We start from the raw sequence: 6,904 nt of genomic DNA, 5'->3' as shown, positions 1-6,904 counted from the left end.
GGCTCAGTGGGGAAACTGCTTGTCCCTCTTACTCCTCACCCCACTTGTGCTCTCTCTTTCAAATAAATAAAATATTTTAAAATAAAGTATTGACATATTAAATGAATATGTTGTCAAACAAAGATATATGGTAGCTTCTTCATGCTCTTATTTTTTTCTTAATTTTTAAACAACCCCCCCTTTGTATTTTTTCTTTCTATTAAACCCATATTTTTTCTTTCCTGTTTTTCAACTTGAGTTTATATAATGAGAGCTAGAAAAGAGGTAAGAAGGTATTCAGAGTCAGTAAAATGAGACAGGGTCATGGGAAGATGACCAAAACCAATGTCAGGAAATCTCCCTGAGAGAAACCAAGGCAGGAAACATACCTCAAAATAGAGCCCTGAGTAGAACCACTAATACCCAGACTGCAAGGCATGAATGTGAGGATAGTCATTTGGAGGCCAACTAATTCTGCTAAAGTGGGACCTTTTTATTTTTATTTTTTTTTAAGATTTTATTTATTCATTCATGAGAGAGAGAGAGAGAGAGAGACAGAGACACAGGCAGAGGGAGAAGTAGGCCCCATGCAGGGAGCCTGATGTGGGACTCCATCCTGGGAACCCTGGATCACGCCCTGAGCCAAAGGCAGATGCTCAACCTCTGAGTCATCCAGGCATCCTGGGGGACCTTTTAAAAATACACTCTTTAAGGCCATTGTCTGACCCTCTGAATATAGTCCTCAAAAAGTATCCTTCATCTAGCTTGTTTGAAGCTTGTGTGCAAAATAATGGTGTGTTTGCAGTGTTAAATAATTTCCCACTTCTGTTTCAAAGGGATTTAAATATTAGGAGACTATGATTCATTTATTTCTTTTTTTAAAGTAGGCTCTATGCCCAGCATGGAGCCCAACATGGGCTTGAACTCATGACTTTGAGATCAAGACCTGAGCTGAGATCAAGAGTCAGACACTTATCAAACTGAGCTACCCCAATTCATTTCTTATTTCTAGAAGAAAGAAAAAGAAAGAAAGAAGAAAGAAAGAAAGGAAAGAAGAAAGAAAGAAAGAAAGAAAGAAAGAAAGAAAGAAAGAAAGAAAGAAAGAAAGAAAGAAAGAAAGAAAGAAAGAAAGAAAACCAAACCCAACCCTACTTGTCCAAAAGTAATATTCTAATTTGCTTATGTGTAGTTGAAGGTGAGGCAGAGTTGAAATTCACATTACTGAAATTTTAATTATAGTCGGTTCTAGCAATTTATTTCTATGATGAGCTATATAATTCATAAGTAGCTTTTAAGCCCAGTTATTTAATCACAGTTCAGGTTAGAAGAGATTGCCTGTGTAGGGTAGGATCATAGGATGAGCCTCCAGAGAGCAAGCAGGAGGCTGGTAGAGGGGTGAACATCAAGAAATCTCCTACAAGGGAACAGTGCACCAGCTGGAAAAACATGATACCAGATGCAATAATAATCATGTAGACATTTGGCCCCACAGCAGCTAGGGATTCTACTAACGGGAGGGGAAGATATTTAAGTGAATGAATCACTGTGTATACTAGTTCTGAGTGATACTTTTCAGAGGTCAGGGAAATCAGCCTTCAGTGGCTACCCATTAACCTGCCCTTTTGCTACTTAGCTATAAATGCATTTGTAGTCAGCAGCATCCCAAGTTCTAACCATGATTTTCTAAAGATTACTCCATCATCAAGGAAGTTTGTTTATTAGAACCAATCTATGGATCTTCCAGCAGATCTTAAAATGTCAGGAAAAAAAGTTTCAGAAAAATTTTACTGCAAAAACAGTAAGAGAAGTCATTTCTTCAACCTAATATAAAGCCAATATTTCACATTTCAGTATACTTGTGGTATATGGGCTATCAATTGCTGGCTAACAAAGTACCCTAAAATTTAGCAGCTTAAAACAACAAACATTATGATCTCATATAGTTTCTGAGAATCAGGAACTCAGCAGTGGCTTATGCAGGTGGTTCTGGCCCAGAATCTCTTAGGATGTTTCAGTCAAGCTGTTGGCCAGAGTTGTAGTCATCTCATCTCAAGGCTTAACTAGAGTCAAAGAATTCACTTCCAAGTTCATTCACAAGATGGTTAGCCTAACTCCATTCCTTACTATAAGATTTTCTCCATAGGCTGCCTGAATGTCCTCCTGGCATGGCAGCTGTTTTCTCATAGAATAAATGATGAGACAGAGAATGAGAAAGAGAAAGAGGAAACCAAGCAGATGAGAGAGCATGCAAGATAGAAGCCACAGTCATTTATAATCTAGTCTTGGAAATAACATATCATCATTTATGCCTTATTCTGTTGGTCACACAGACCAGCCCTAGTACATCATAGAAGGAGAGACACAAGGATGTGAATACCAAGAGGCAGGGATTATTGGGGACCATTTTAGAGGCTGAGTACTACATGTAGGATAGAAGAAGAGAAATAACTCTCAAGTATTAGAGAGAGGATATATGAAAGTGGATTTGCAAGAGTTGTCTTCGAGTGAAGTATAGTTGGACCCTGATCTATCTAGGATGGTTTGCTTACTAAAGAGGAAGCCAAACAGTAACTTTCAGTCATGTAGAATTTTCAAAGTACCTTAATGCTATAAATCTCTGTGTATAAAAGAAGAGAACCCCTATCAAGCACTCAAGCCAAGGGATGCCAAGCTTAAGTACATTCAGAGCTAAATGGACAGCAATAGCAATTGCCGCTAATTTCTATTTTATCCCCACCTTTCCCAAATGGGGTCACACGTACCCCTCTTCCAAAATCTGGTTCCTGGTTTCTAGTCCCAGCCCTGGTGGACTTCCGTCTGACTTGACAGAAATGCTCTAGCCTGGCTTTTTTTGTTGATTTGTTATCTTAACCACCACAACAAAAGAATCATGGTAGAAAAGACAGCATATGGTTTTTGCCTTCAACAGCCTTAAAATTTCAACAAAGGAAGAAAATAATCTCCCATACCCACATCCACAATACCCTTGAAGAAAACATTGGAAAATTTATAAATTGATAGCCCCTACCTATCTCTAGTCCTCAGTTTATATATACTAAATTAAAAGTTATGCTTCAGTCTCTTCCCCTGTATTCATCTATAAATCCATATTTACGTGTTGATTTTCTAGCAGTAATAGTTTTGAAAAGCATTTTAGGGTTTCCTACCATACCTTCAGAATGCAAAGTCATCACTGCAAATATCTTGATCTAACAATAGCAATTGATATGGATAAATCGCTGAAGTGTAAATAAATTTGTCTAACTAGAGAAGCCTATTTTTTTTAAATATGATGTTGATGAGAATTATAATAAAGTATGCAATCTATTGACAAGGACATACTGTCTCATTGAAAATAAAGACTAATAACATACTCAAAAGTAGCTCTAAAATTGATAAACTGGGGGTGCTTGGGTGGCTTAAGCATCTTAAGTTGGTTAAGCATCTGGCTTCAGCTCAGGTCATGATCCCAGGATCCTGCAATCGAGCCCCAATCATGCTTCCTGGAGCCTGTACAGGGAGCCCACTTCACCCTCTCCCTTTGCCCCTCCCCACCACCTCCACCCTCCACTCATGCTCTCTCTCTCTCTCTCAAATAAATGAATAAATAAAACCTTTAAAAAAATAAAATTGATAAACTGTGCAAATCGAAGAATGATTATTTAACTATAGTAGAAGAGAAAGGGAAAGATGAGTGACATCTTTTCACTTTCATAATAGTTATCATGAAAGAAATAGGTTTTATGATAATTTTACCCATTGGTAAAAAGAGCTTAATCATTTTTACAATCAGTTGAATAATAAATTAACTCTTTTTAATGGAAAGAGTTTGATGCATATGACTGCTCATTTTAAGTCTAATAGTCACTATTAATCATTATCTCCTCCCAACCCAACAGTCCTCTCAATATCCTACAGTTCTTTCTGAGGTGCAGGTTCCTTTTTGAGTCCTTTCTTGATGTTATCAGAACATGTGGAATTATATTGTTGTCAGGTATTTTCTTTCTGTCAAGATAATTCATTGGTATCTTTTTAAAGGAGGTGTGGGGGGTTTTTTGTAGGTTTTTTGTTTTTGTTTTGTTTTGTTTTTTGGTACCACTCTAAAGAATAAAGACCTATTATACTCTTCCCCAAATAAAATAAAATATTTCTTATTCTTTAACAGATTACATAGTTCAGGATGGAGAGACTCTCCTCTCTGATTTACACTCTATACGTTATTATGTTTATGCAGCCAAATTATTTAGGTTTTCCTTTTAGGTTCACTTTAGCAGACACTTTTCCCCAGGGAAGAACAGTGTTGTTGATTCTAGCAGTAGGTCTAATTCCTTTCTCATTTTTTTTGTTTATTTTTGAAGAACTCTCATGGACTGGCTTGTCCTTAACCACAGGTAGAAGTTTATTCTGTATGATTTGTGTGTGTATGAAGTAGGGCGCAATGGAGGTAGCATAGGAAATAAATCTTACTTTATACAAACATGAAAGAGCAACCTCAAAAAAACTAGGTAATAATCTCAACAAAGAATAAGTGATTAATATCAGATTCTTTCCTAAGAGCAAGTTTTAATAGGTCAGAAATAGAGATGGCACCTAAGAGGGAGTTAAGAGGTCAAGCAGAGCATACCTACCTCTAGGATCAATCATCTGTCCTTCTATCAAGGTTCTAACTCAAGGCAGAGCACCCCAAAGACTTCCAGAGGAATTGACAAGAATATACACAAATATTCCTTCCTATTATGACTTCTAAACTATTGTCAATTCATTAAAACTCTTTTCCTTTAAAAAAAAAAAGACCCTAATTTTACAGTTACTCATATTTCAGGGAATTTTCTCTGATGCCTAGACAAGACTCCTTGAGGCTAAATTACCTAAAGAGTAACATGAAGGATGGTTTTTATTTTATAAGACAAGATGAAAGAAAGATAAGAAATGAGATACAATCTAAAATCATATAAAAGTTAACAGAAAAGCATTCTTCAATTATGTATATTAAAGGAAGAGAGGAAAACCTCATACCTACTCCTAAAAACAGGGAAGGAAAAGTGATTACAACTAACAATGTAAAGATAATTGTTTTTCTTTTTTAATGGCTTCTGGGTGGTGGTTATTTTATCCCCAAATCTTAAAATAATTTAATTAGGTACAACCGTTGGTCTGGTTGAAGTAGAGTAAAAAGCAAACATTAGATCAGTGATGGAAACAACTGATGTGTAACTTTAATTGCCGAATATACTTAGCATGAGGGCCTAATGGTATATACCTCACTGTACTAGAGAGGGGAAGAAACCTGCTTTTATCGAAATAACTCAAAACTCTTGAGTCAGGAGACCTGGTTTGAAGTTCTGATTGTACATACCACTTTTGCTCTCTTCTTTTCCTTACCTTTGCTCACAGTACTTACCTTTTGAGTGGAGATCTTAATCTGATTATCTGTTGGGCTATTGTTAAGGTCAAATGAAGTAATACAAATGAAAGTACTGTTCAAAGTTAATAGTCTTTAAAAAATATAAGTATTCCTAAGAACATGTTGTCATTTTTCATTCTGTTTTACAGCCTGGTAGATAAACAAAACTTCCTAAAACTTGCAAAAGGCTAAATGTAATGTTTAATGCTAGAAAGAAGGTGAAGGACAACCCAGTTTTGTTTAGTTTTGGTATACATAAAAATGCTAAAACAAATCAGTAAAATAAAATATTAATCCATCAGGAAAGTACCAATGCCCTGCTCAAATAGCAATTAAAATGACTTCTTAAGGAGAAATGACACCAAATAAGTTCATTTTATAACATAATAAAAGACTATCCAAATAAAGGGGAAATAACAGGTAAGTCTGCTTCAGCCACAGTTCAAATGCTCACAAATATTTAATATGGTTGTAGAAAAACTAATAAAGCTTTACATTCGATTTCACATTCCCTTTCTCAGTCTATGACTAATAATTGCTTATTGGTTTAGGCAAAGCTTTTGACTTTAGCTGTAAGCTAAGATTGTTGGAGTTTCTAGGGTGATAAATGGAAATTTTAATATAAAATATTTTTAAGTTGAAAATTCCCATACAAGTGTAATGTACACACACACACATACGTACACACAGGTGCACACACATATACCCCAAGTGTAATATAACCGGAAGAACTGCCTGTATTGAGTCTGGATTCCTGTGTTCTACCCTAGAACTAATTAGGTGATCAGACTAGTTTGGTAGTTATACATCTGGTTCTGGTGCCCTACTAAAAGTTGGTCCAACACCAAACACTCATTGAGCATTTTCCAGAGACCTATGGAATGTTCTACAATTTTCCTCTGGAGAAAAAGAAAAGAAGACTGTGTATTGCAGAGATCTGCCACTTTGGAAATTGAGATAGTTGGAGATTTCCCAGCATAAATTCTGTAGGATGCTAGTTCTTTTGGAGACAGCATGTTTCTGTGGTTCTACTGTCATAAATTTGGGAAACACTTCCCACTATGACTCCACCCCTTGAAAAGTCACATTGCCCATTTACTCATTAAAGATTCTGAAATTCTTTGCAACCTTGTGTAATACAATGTGCTCATCCACAGAATGACTCCCCCCCTAACCCCTTTGGGATACATTGGCTTAATTTCAAGGTCCTACAGAGTAAGTGCTCAAGATTTGAATAAGCAAGACCAGCACCCAAAGAACAGTGATCATTGATGAATCATTCTGTGAATGGTGGCCTAAAATAGTCTATCTGAGTTTAATGGTTAATGTCCTGGATGAGAGTCGTGGGAACATATTCTTAAGATTTGAATATGAGATGAAAGCTAAAATTATGTAACAAAACCTTTTAGTTGTAAGTTGAGCCAATTGTGCAGACCTAGAAAACTTATTGCACACACAAACATTCATATGTACACATATAAATTCATTGTTTCTGTGCATGGAAGCCATAATCAAGATGGG

At 36.1% G+C, this 6,904-nt stretch overlaps 1 non-coding gene across 1 annotated transcript; it reads left to right on the top strand.

The window, feature by feature from the left end:
* Positions 1–6,092: 6,092 nt before the first annotated feature.
* Positions 6,093–6,217, top strand: MIR8796 (microRNA mir-8796). The gene has a single exon (NR_128736.1). It is a non-coding gene; the product is annotated as a microRNA mir-8796 (primary transcript).
* Positions 6,218–6,904: the final 687 nt, after the last annotated feature.

This window comes from Canis lupus, chromosome 36 (genome assembly GCF_011100685.1).
Source record: "Canis lupus familiaris isolate Mischka breed German Shepherd chromosome 36, alternate assembly UU_Cfam_GSD_1.0, whole genome shotgun sequence".
NCBI classification, from domain to species: domain Eukaryota; kingdom Metazoa; phylum Chordata; class Mammalia; order Carnivora; family Canidae; genus Canis; species Canis lupus.
Note: the sequence above shows the minus strand (reverse complement) of the source record. Positions and strands in the feature narration are given on the sequence as shown.